Source organism: Schistocerca americana, chromosome 5 (assembly GCF_021461395.2).
Source record: "Schistocerca americana isolate TAMUIC-IGC-003095 chromosome 5, iqSchAmer2.1, whole genome shotgun sequence".
In the NCBI taxonomy this organism is placed as follows: Eukaryota; Metazoa; Arthropoda; class Insecta; order Orthoptera; family Acrididae; genus Schistocerca; species Schistocerca americana.
Genome location: NC_060123.1, coordinates 388,827,369 through 388,838,603, shown reverse-complemented (window position 1 = coordinate 388,838,603; position 11,235 = coordinate 388,827,369). Strand labels below are relative to the sequence as shown.

The following is an 11,235-nucleotide window of genomic DNA, read 5'->3' as shown; positions in this document are numbered from 1 at the left end:
ACAATCAGATAAAATGTATTTGAATTAAAAAACTATTTTTGTCGCTAAGACAAGAACAACACAATAACACATACATAAATCATAAAACTCTCTAACGGCGCGGAATAGTTCACCGTCGACAACAGCGCCCCTGGCGCCTGACACAGTAAGCCGATTGACAACTAAGCCGTAATGATACTTAACCATTCGCGTGCACCGAGATCACTGGCGTATACACGACACATCTCGACATTGCACTACATTACCCTGTGAGAAAAACTGGAGCTCGGCCGCTGCAAGTGCTTGGTCTCACAAATCATGAACTTTATATCAAATGCTTTTTTGGTTACATATTAATTTTATTTGTTTATTCACACGAAAATCTTTCAAGGTTGTGGGATACATCATTGGCTTACAAACATCGTGTGTGAGCGCTCTCTCTCTCTCTCTCTCTCTCTCTCTCACACACACACACACACACACACACACACACACACACACACACTGACGAATAAATAAAATATAGGTTGTTTTTCTTGTAGTTCTAGAAACTGCGAAAGTGTGCCAACCGACCACTGTTTTTACATTTTTCGGTAATAAAATGAAAACAAAAAAATGGCTCTGAGCACTATGGGACTTAACATCTGTGGTCATCAGTCCCCTAGAACTTAGAACTACTTAAACCTAACTAACCTAAGGACATCATACAACACCCAGCCATCACGAGGCAGAGAAAATCCCTGACCCCGCCGGGAATCGAACCCGGGAACCCGGGCGTGGGAAGCGAGAACGCTGCCGCACGACCACGAGATGCGGGCGAAAATGAAAACATGCTGAAATCGAATGTAGTAAGGCAGATTTTAGAGGTGTTGCTTTTTTCGTCTCCAGTACCAATAGCATTCTGTTCTGATGTTGGTACTAGAAATAGCGAAGGCGGAAATGCATGCATACGTACAATTTGTATCCCATACTTCAGAATATGATACTAATGCTAGGAAAACGAAAAATTCGACGTACATAATGTTTCTATCCTGACCTCAGTTGAGCTACGTGAAGGCGAAAAAGAGGACATACATAAAATTTGTCTCCCACACTTCAGTTGACCTATATAGGTCAACAGAAGAATAGAAACTAGGTCTCAAAGAAGTGATATAGTTAACATTATGTTCGAAATATGAATATACTCGCTATATGTCTAATATCTGTTTTCTCTGTCCTGCATTCTTTTGTTTCTTAACATTCGACTTTGCTGTTAAATCAGTACAATACTTCATCTCCGCTAGGAAAATGGCGTAACAAAGTACAAGCGCAACCAATTTCAACTTTTTGTGGTATAACTGAAGTTGCGTCTCTTGAGTTGCTCCACTGAAACTGTGACTTCACGTATTCATCTGCAGTATGCTAATAATTGTGGCGACACTTTTGTTACGTGTGTGTACGCATTTTTATAGTTGCCAAGATATTTCGACGTAGTTTTTGCAGAGTTTTCTGTTGTTCTTCCTAAACTCTATGAATGTATGTTCTTTCCAATTGTCTCATTTCTAACACATAAATTATCAAATAGTCCTGTATGGAAACGGCTTACACTCAACTTTAATCACGTTTACAGTTGGTAGACATCATTGGCAGTTGGCATTACAGTTTCAGAATCGTTGTTTGATTCTGATTGGCTAGTCACATACTGGTGACTTAGCTTTATTTCGGTTCCTACTTGGGAAAGAATAGTAAAAATGTAAAAAGACCTTTCAGATGTTCTGTAGAATAACACCAACGCAATGTTAGAGAAGTGTCTCATATGCTTCTAACAGTAAGAGTGATTCTTTTATTCAAAATGTGCATCGTTGTTTTTCAGCGTTGTTTGACGTGTGTACAATGTTATCTTTGGTATGTTTTTCCCCTATGTCAAGTGTCACCGTGAACATATGATACCAGGAATTTTGTTCGTAAAACAGTAGTTTATTTTAGTGACAGTTCGATTTTTACATGTAGTAGATTTTTGTAATATTCCCTCGTGCGATAACTACGGATATTTACAGTGAAATCGGCAAGAACAAGATATGACAGGTAACCGGCAGTTTACATTACTATCGAATGGGGAGGGGCTAACTTCACAAGAAAATTTATGCGTATAATATGTAATGTCGGTTTTGATGCTGCGGATATTTCTTTCCATGCAAGAAGTATATAATTCATACGTACTCAATAATCACAAAACAAGACAGACAAATGGTGCTTTCCTTTGGCTTTATGCGTCGAGTTGTGATCAAGATATGTTTGCGGTCAAATTAGTGGCTTAGTGTAAGTATTATTGGAACTCTTACTGCAGCACTAAAGAGGTTTGTGTTATTCAGTTTTATCATAATTATCTTGTGCCGATGAAGACAGGTGAGGATACACCAGTGTGATGTATGCAGTTCATATTGTAGAGAAATAGTTCTGTGCTGTTGAGATGGTGGTTTAATCTCATGACGTATATAAGATAAATAGATAACTTATTTGTAGTAAATAAAACAAACAAGTGTCTATGGTGTTTTGATTCTTTATGAACAGGAACTTGGAAAACGTCCAATAATGTCCCGTTTTATAGATTTTTTTTTTTTTTTTTTTCGTTTAGATGTGTAGTTGTATGCTGAACTGGCGTATACTTTATCTATATTGATTCTGATTACTGATCAGGCGTTGCATTTAAAACTGCTTGTTTATATTATTATTCAGGTGCAAAGTTGCTTCAAAATTTATCAGCTCATTATTTTTCACAGAACTATTAGTTATAGCTGTATAAAGAGAGAGTAGTTTTTTATCCTAGTAGATGCTAAGTACAGGTATGTTGTTTGGTTTGTATCGTATATGAGTAGATTTCATTTCATATGAGAGTTTTGCTGCTTGTGAAAATTTTGTGTATACAGGCATATTTTCACAATCAAGTGGGATACCATGTTCTTTAGCATCTGCCAAGCAAATTATAACATGTGGGAAATGCATCATGAATGTTGGTAGCGGTATAGGTATGCAGAGGAGGGATGCAAAATGAATGAAATAATTACTTTTGAAACTTCTGTCTGTTGATTAGGTTATAGTAATAGTCTGCTTGTGTGATATTAAATATTAATTTCTTTCTTATTGTGTGTGCGTGTTTGGGGGGGGGGGGGAGTAAGGGCAGTAGATATACACAACATATGGTGAAAGTCCCACAACTGGAGAATTCAACTAAATAAAAAGATAATCAACATGTTGAGTTCGGTATAACTATGTAATTTCTCTGATGTATAAATGTATTTCTGAAGCAGTTGCAAAATGTTAGAAACTGGCTTATGATTGGCATTATTATCTGCGAGGAGCATTAATCTGACATTGTATGAATGTTTTGAACAGAGGAGCAGTGGGAAAATTTTACTCTTACTTGTACAGCTTTTACACGTCTCTGTTCTTCTTGTATATTTTCTCTATGTATGCTACCTTAGTTAACAGATGTGATGCTGTTGACTCTGGTGTTTGTGTTCAATCTATCCCAAGTCCCACTCCCACTTCTAAATTGATATGCTCACACCAAGGTTGAATCCCTATTTAGTAGTCAAGGAATTTCTGTGTAATTTGCTTCTTCCAAAGTGGCATGCATTTCTTTTTCAAATGTCTCATTTCTGTAATGTAATCCTGATAGCAAATTACCAACTTTAGTTTGTTAATGATAGGAATGCAACTTACTGTGTATTGTATCTGTGAGAGTTTTGACTATAGGGCACTTTAAAATATTTCTGCAACTTTTTGAAATTTTCGTAATAGTCCTCCACATAGTTGGAGCAAGAAGAGAGTTTTCTTCATTTAGTTGCTAATCAACTATTTCATACTTTTTTGTGGAAAAAAGTGGAATCATTGCTGTGTGAAAATTTTTGATATTCATGTCATTACTTTAAAAGGTTGATGAACTTTCTCGTCTTTTGGGTAGGCCTAGTTCAAAAGTTTTATGTCCAGAACACTAAACTGATAGAACTTTTGTGATGAAAATAAGCCTTTTTTTTCTTTCTCTCTTCCTCCCACTTTTTCTAAAGAGGATGAAATCTCCCACTTAAAATTATCAGAAATAGTGGTCACAATTATGCAGTGCTCTAAACAGATCTCCTTCTTCCTTTTTAAATCTTCCATGCCTATGCATTTTGGAGACTGTTTTGCTCACAGAGTTCATATCAGCCTACATCTAAGACCTCTACTATCTTTGCACAGCTCCTTCTGTGTGAAGTTAGCATAAACGTATCAGAACTTGCAAGTTAGTTAATTGTCCTGAGCGGCCGGAGATAGCGATCATGTGTGCATGAGGTGTGCTTTGTGTGTGTGTGTGTGTGTGTGTGTGTGTGTGTGTGTGTGTGTGTGTGTTTCATTTCTGAGGAAGGATTTGGCCAAAAGCTAAAGGTGTAACAGTCTTGTCAATGTTCCTGTCTGTGACGCAGTGTGTAATCATTTGGGTGAATAGCAATCTATTCTTTTCATGACATTGTCATATAACAATTTAATGTAATAAGATGAGAAAGATCACATATACAAACTAGTAATTAATCCTAAACAAACAGGAACGGTCTTTTTTTCAGTAAATTATAATCCGAGTTTATGCAGAAAAATATGGTCAAGTACTATACAATTGTGCCAGAGGAAAAGTTCAAATAATTTATAGAAAGAAACAGTAGATTATACTCACCAGATACCTCAAACCATTTCATCAATTCGGAGGCACAGAAATAGTGCTTTTTGTAACTTTACAAATATTGTATTAAATTTGTGTAAACAGTAAATGGGTAAATGAACATTGTAAATTGATAGTTAATGAACAGTGTAAATTGATAGTTAATGTACACAGTTAAAATTTTCTTTGGTTGTAATAATCACCAAGAAACTTCAAATTTTTTTTGCTGCTTCAGGGAGTGAAGATTCTACGTATATTATAAGAGTGGATGTCTCTTTTGCTGTGAATGCTATTTTTTACATTATTAGCAGAAATGTACTGTTACACAATCCATACATGATTTATGCTGATTACATTAGTACACCGATGAAGACTCCAAACACATCTGTACGGTCACAGGCTGGGGAATAATTGGACAGGCTTACAACTGGCAGGTAGCAAACGGGTATGAAATTCCAAAGAAACCAAAATACAAGTCTGTGAGAGGTAGAAGTGGGGACATGAAATTCATAGGTTTCCAGGTGGGTAATAAACCAAGGCGGCACCACCAAAGAGCTCAGTTCTGCCTCCTTTGAAGTTAGAAATATATCACTCATTGTGGTAGAGAATACACTACTTTGGGGGATGAAAAGTTGCTCTGTAGATCCTGTCGTATGTAACCTTCAGAGACACTGCCCAACTCGAGGAATACGTTACCAGAGACCAGCTGTTACATACTGATTTTGTTATTAATCAGTGAAATTATCTGTGTTATTAACCTGTGCAAAATCATTGTAAATTTACCAAAAGCCACGAGTTTAAAGTGTTCAGGCAGTGATGTTTTTCAGTTCTACTTGGCTGCTCTTTTATTTCACACTACCCCCACTTAAGAGCCTGAAAGAAAAGTTGACAGATTCTGAGGAATATAACAACACACTTCAAGAGAAAGTGAATAGTGCTGCACTGTTTCAAGCAGATATGCAAATTACAACTTCAGGTTGTCTTGGAAATGTTCTGTAGGGGTTTGGGTTGCTTCAAATGACCTCATTTTTAGTTACACCATCCTAGTATGATCAGAAAATGAACAGTTTACTTATCTGAATAAGGGAGTGGGGTCTGACCATTCCCAGTTTGGATAATTTTTAATAGTGATAGATTCTTTTTCAGTGTGTAAAGGCATAAGTTGCTGTCCTGAAGAATTATCTGATGTTTCAACTTCCCTTTATTCTTTACCTTGTGTTCACACTTATAACTGCTTTGTCAGTAAGTAGATAAACAGTATGTACTTTGCACTAGAAACATAGCTCATGTAAAGTTTATTTACTTTCTAAAGTTTTTCTGTATATTAAAGAATAATTAAGTTCACTACAGCATTGCAGTTAACTTCATGGGATGTACTCAAGGGCTCCATGGCTTCCTATTGGTAGTTATCAGTGGGGACTAAAATTGGTGTTAGAAAACAAATTATGTATGACATGTTCAGGAGAAGCCTTTTGATTTATGGCCTTATTTTTGTAACACTTTTCATTTAGCTTAAAACATTTATTGGATCCCATTCTAGTTTCCCAAGGCAGAAAAATTCAACATAATTACCAGGGATTGAGTCTTGGACTTTTGCTTCAATGATCAGTGACACTGAACTGTATGGTCTTTGCAGTCACACAGCTGTACAAACCTTTCTATTCAGATAAGTTGAAGCACTAGACACTAACAAAATGTGTGAGGTAGCACAGTGGTATGACACTGGACTCACACAATGGCAGCATTTAAAGTCCCTGCCCCCCCCCCCCCCACCCCACACCCCTCCCTCCCTACCGCCCTATCCCTCCCTCCCTCCAGACACCCACATCAATTTACGTTTTTCATTGTTTCCCTGAATCACTTAAGACAAATGTTGGTGTAGTTCCTTTGAAGAGGACATGACTTTCCCTTTGCAGTCTGAGCTGGTGTTCCTTCTCTAATGATCTTGCTGCCAACAGTACATCAAACCTTAGTTATTCTTCTTTTTCCAGCAAAAGGATGCGATTTATTCCTCGTGTATTTTATGACACCAAAACTTCTGTTCGTGATTGTACCATGTGGCCACGTTGGGTAAGGAGTCACTTTCAGCGTACCACTCACGAGAACTGTGATTATGTACTCAGGAGACTCATCAATTATACTTTGTGAGAAAAGAATGAAAATTTCTCGAGTTACTTGAAATGTGCTTTCATTTCCAATCCCTAACAACTTACTTCATGTTTGGGACTGTGTGATGGGACTTGTTGAAGGAAAAGTCTTATAGTTGTATCACATGGTGCTTTGGAATAATTATTGCATGCATTTGCATTTGTATATACATGTGTACATCCACACTCTTTAACCGAAGTCAAGAACTGGTGACTAAAAGTTCAGTTAAGATCCCAGTAGTAAAATAATCAAATGATGTTCGGGTGAACTTCACACTACATTAACTTACTTATGTAATAAATCTTTTCATAGTGGTATTTCTCCAGCTAGCCTTAAATATTTTGCTGTCAAGCAACTTCACAAAAAGCAGATAAAACAATGTTATAAATTTACTGACACGTCTCATAATTGCCAGTATATTTGAAAGATCATGTAGAACACGCTTTTATAGACACTTATTATACAGCAAAATACCCAGTGGCAAACAGTTTATATTGCAAAAAGGATAGTCAATTGAACATGCTACATTTGCGTTGACAAATGATATGCTGATACCAATAAATAAGAAATTATTCCTATTGGGAATATTTTGTGACTTAGCTAAGGATTTGTTGGTGAATCTTGATGTCCTTGTCCAAAAGTTAACAACATTATGGAACAGCGGATACAAAAAGTTCATGGTTTCTACATTACCAGCATGGAAGAAAGCAGTGTGGACCAAATAGCCTTAGGCATTTGGAACCAGACACTATAGGGTCCTAGTTTGTGACCTCAGTGTTTTCTGGGGGGGGGGCAGAGGGGGGGGGGGGAGAATGATTTTTCCACTAGCCTTATCAGAAAGTGCAAGTTTTGTCATTCTTGCAGATGATACATCTGTATGAATAAAAAGCAGCAGCAGTCTTCTTACTGAAAAGGTAGCTAATGCAATATTTGAAAATATTAATACATGGCACAAGGTAAATGCTTTCAGTAAATCTGATATGTAGCAAAATATTAATATTGTATACACCAATGGATCAAAAATGAGAGGACTCTCTTGGGTATTCAGTCATCTTTCCAGCCATGTCTTACACTGAATTTAGTGCAGAACTACATGTGATCCTAAAAGCAATGGACAGTTGAAGTGTCATAAGAAGGAAAAAGTTTCTTACCTGCTCGTATTCCCTTAGTGATGTACAAATGTTGCAGCAGATGAACCCAGCATACAAAATGCCTACTTTTTATAGCAGGAGAAGTATGTATCACTCTGTTGTGTACCAGGACGTGTTGAGATACAGGAAAAGGACAAAGCAGGTAAACTGGTCTACAGAAAAACTATGTGACATTGCCATAGGGCCTATGGGGTGTTATTTCACTATCGAGTCAGAGAACTATGCAACTTAGGGTGGAGATGTGGGTGGCAGTAGGAAGTAAGCTTCAGTTTGTGTAATCAACTATCCTGCCATGACATTCCTCATACCTGTCATTCTGATGGGATGAAGTCATTCTGACCCGCCTCTGATTGTTAACACTCACACTCCAGCAGAAGACTCCCTCAGCCAAGTCTGTGAAGCCTGCGGTGTAAGAATCACTGGATGCCACATTTTAACTTAGTGCATTTTCTGTTTGGATGAAAAGGCAGAAGCAAATTCTAGTGTGTTCATGCACATGGTTATTAATGGATTGTTATCTTTTAGTTCTTGTTAAATGTTTTATTGTTTTATCACTTTCAACAGTACTCGCAACATAAGAGGCTTTAGTACAGGCGCCAAAAGCCTGGCTGTAGGGGGCCCAAATCAATATGTTATTATCTAAGGGATTTGTTGTGAATAGGGCATTAAAATAGCACATTCCCTCTGTTTTGAAATTTAGTGCTTACACTGAGACACATTCATGAAAGTATACTGTTGAAGATTAGCCAGTCCGAAGTGAATATGATTGACAATATACTGTAGAAGCAGTAGAACAAAAATGAAACCAAAACTAAATCTGTGATTGAATAACTTTTCTCCCCAGACATCGTCTGATGCAAGCAGTACAGACTGAACTACTGCATTTGGGGCAGTACCCAAATCTTTGCTCACTACAAAAAGAATATTAGTGGCAGTTGCGACAGTGCAGAGTCCTTGTGGTATGAGCAGGTGATTTGAGAAACATAGGTCTGATGGACCATCTTTGTTTTCAGCGGATCATGTTTATTAAGGGAGCTGAGATGTATGACTATTTGCTTTCTTAATTAAACGTTTAGGTGTGACTGAAATGAGTAGGTTACTGTTGTTACTTTCAAGGGATGAATTACAGCCCAGGATAACATAGCTGTTTTATAACATATTAATCAAGCAAGTGTGACATTTTTAGTAATAAGGCACTGTCATCATGGTTGATATTTATTTCTTAGTCGCCACTTGCTCTCTTCGACGAGGTTTTAATTACCTTGTAGATGAACTTCAGTGTCCATGCTGGGCGCATGCAGCATTTAATATGAATATAGTGCTTTGTCTATGAGTGGTTTTAGAGCAGAGGTCATGGCTTAGATTTATTCTAAATAATTGCAGACAGTTATAAGTGCTGCATGGCATGGCACATTACGTCAAATTTTTGTTAGAACAATTAACAAGTTACAGTTTATTTCAACTAACAGTTGCTCTTGTCATTTACAGAATGACAAGTTTTAACACTCTCCATCATGATAGAGTTTACAGCAAACAGTCTGAAAGAATGGAGGTAAAGTGATTGCATATAAGCTGTGATAAATGAACCAAAGGTTGGTGAATATCTGCTGACAACACCCCATGATTAAAATAAACAAGTAATTTACATAATTTAAATAATAAAGATAACGACTCACTGAATTGATTAAGTACGGGAATTGCGGATCGATTGTGGTGAGGAGTTGTGCTGGATTAGTGAGCAATGGGAGACAGGAGTTTTGAAGTGTGGACAATGGATGGGATGTGCTGGTGAGGCCATGTAATCCCAGCGGTATCTTCTGAAGGAAATGATTATTAAAATGCAGAGAGAGATGACCCACAGTGTTTCCTTACCTGGTGGCTATGCCATAGGAGGAACGTAAGATTAAGAGACTGGGGCGGGGGCGATGCTTTCCACAATACTTAGTTTTCTCTAGGACCAATGTGGATTCCTTTTCAGCAACATAGTCATTATTCATTGTTAAAAACCTTGAGGGCTGATTTGGGAAAGCAGCAGTGATTTCGGAAATGAAAAGTGATTCAATTCTGATTAAAAGGACATCAAATGCTCAGTTGTGGGTGCTGCTTGCCTGTAAAAACCTTGGTGACATTCTTGTAATTATCACCCCAAATAACAGTCTCAGTATGGTACAGGAAGTCATCTCCCACTGCGACCTCATTTTTCAAATTGATAACAAGTTACATGCCAATTTGCACCAATGGGTTGTACATTTTTTCCTCAGTGTCCTGTAGGACCAAACTGAAATAGGGTTGATACTAGAGCCTTCATCTTGGCCTTTGAAGGTTGCTTGTTTCGTGAAAAGATCAAAGAGATAAAGTATCAGTGTGATGTGAAACCATATGTTCCCTCTCCCATGTGGTGCTTCATGTACAGGAGAAATGCTGTTCATGTTAGACCTTTCTGTCCCCTCAACTACACCTCCTCCCATGGTTGTTGGGGTCCTCCCCCTACTTTTCCCCCCACACCCACTTTAGGAGTGTTGACTTCCCATCCACGAGGCCTGCTGGTCTCTAATGCCCAACTTGAGAAGCAGCACCCTTCTCCCGCATCTCTCTCACCAGGAACAAGTCCCTCGGGATGCTTCTTTCCCAGGATTCTGCTGATCTGCAACTGGGTACCAGCCAATGACTGAAGGAGCCACAGGTTGCTGGTCACAGGAGTTTACTTCAAAGACAAAGGAGGTTCCGGCAGTCCCCAGCCCACCAGACACTACAAATTCCAATCCTATATCGAAGGCAGCCATGGGGCGCCAGATACCCCCCCCCCCCCCCCCCCCCCACTCACGCACAACATGCATTGGAACTGATATGTATTGATGCTGTATCCGCATAAGCAGTGGCAGCAGGCAACCCGGGGTAAGACCTTCCTTGTCGGTCCCTTTACGCCCACACGGGATACAAATGGTGTGATCCTCCAGTGGAACTGCAGTGGTTTTTTCTACCACCTGGACAAGTTACGACATCTGTTATTCGTTTTCCTACTTCTCAGTATTGCAAACTCCAACCTGCCACTCCCCCACCCCACCCCTTCCATGGCTATCAGAGTTATTTGAACTGTGGCAGAGTATCGAGTGGAGTGACTCTATCTGCTGCAGACATGTCACTTGATAAGACTGTGGCTGTTCTTGTGAGCAAGTCTCTGGATTTTACAGTCAGTAATGTGTATCTCCCTCCTGATGGCGAAGTATCACATACCTCCTTGTCTGCACTAATTTATCAGTCCTCCACCCCTACCACTCTTCCTCA

The 11,235-nt window shown here is 38.6% G+C and overlaps 1 protein-coding gene across 7 annotated transcripts in view; it reads left to right on the top strand.

Annotated features, from left to right (window-relative positions):
* Positions 1–1,842: 1,842 nt before the first annotated feature.
* Positions 1,843–11,235, top strand: part of LOC124615425 (cap-specific mRNA (nucleoside-2'-O-)-methyltransferase 2) — a 310,465-nt gene continuing 301,072 nt past the window's right edge. For 3 of the 7 annotated variants that reach the window (XM_047143302.1, XM_047143305.1, XM_047143298.1), the window contains exon 1: positions 1,843–2,277. The gene's annotated coding sequence lies outside the window, so the exon portion shown is untranslated. Of the gene's footprint in view, positions 2,278–9,438; positions 9,543–11,235 lie in introns of all 7 variants that reach the window. The other 4 variants (XM_047143304.1, XM_047143300.1, XM_047143301.1 and 1 more) reach the window with 3 other exon arrangements.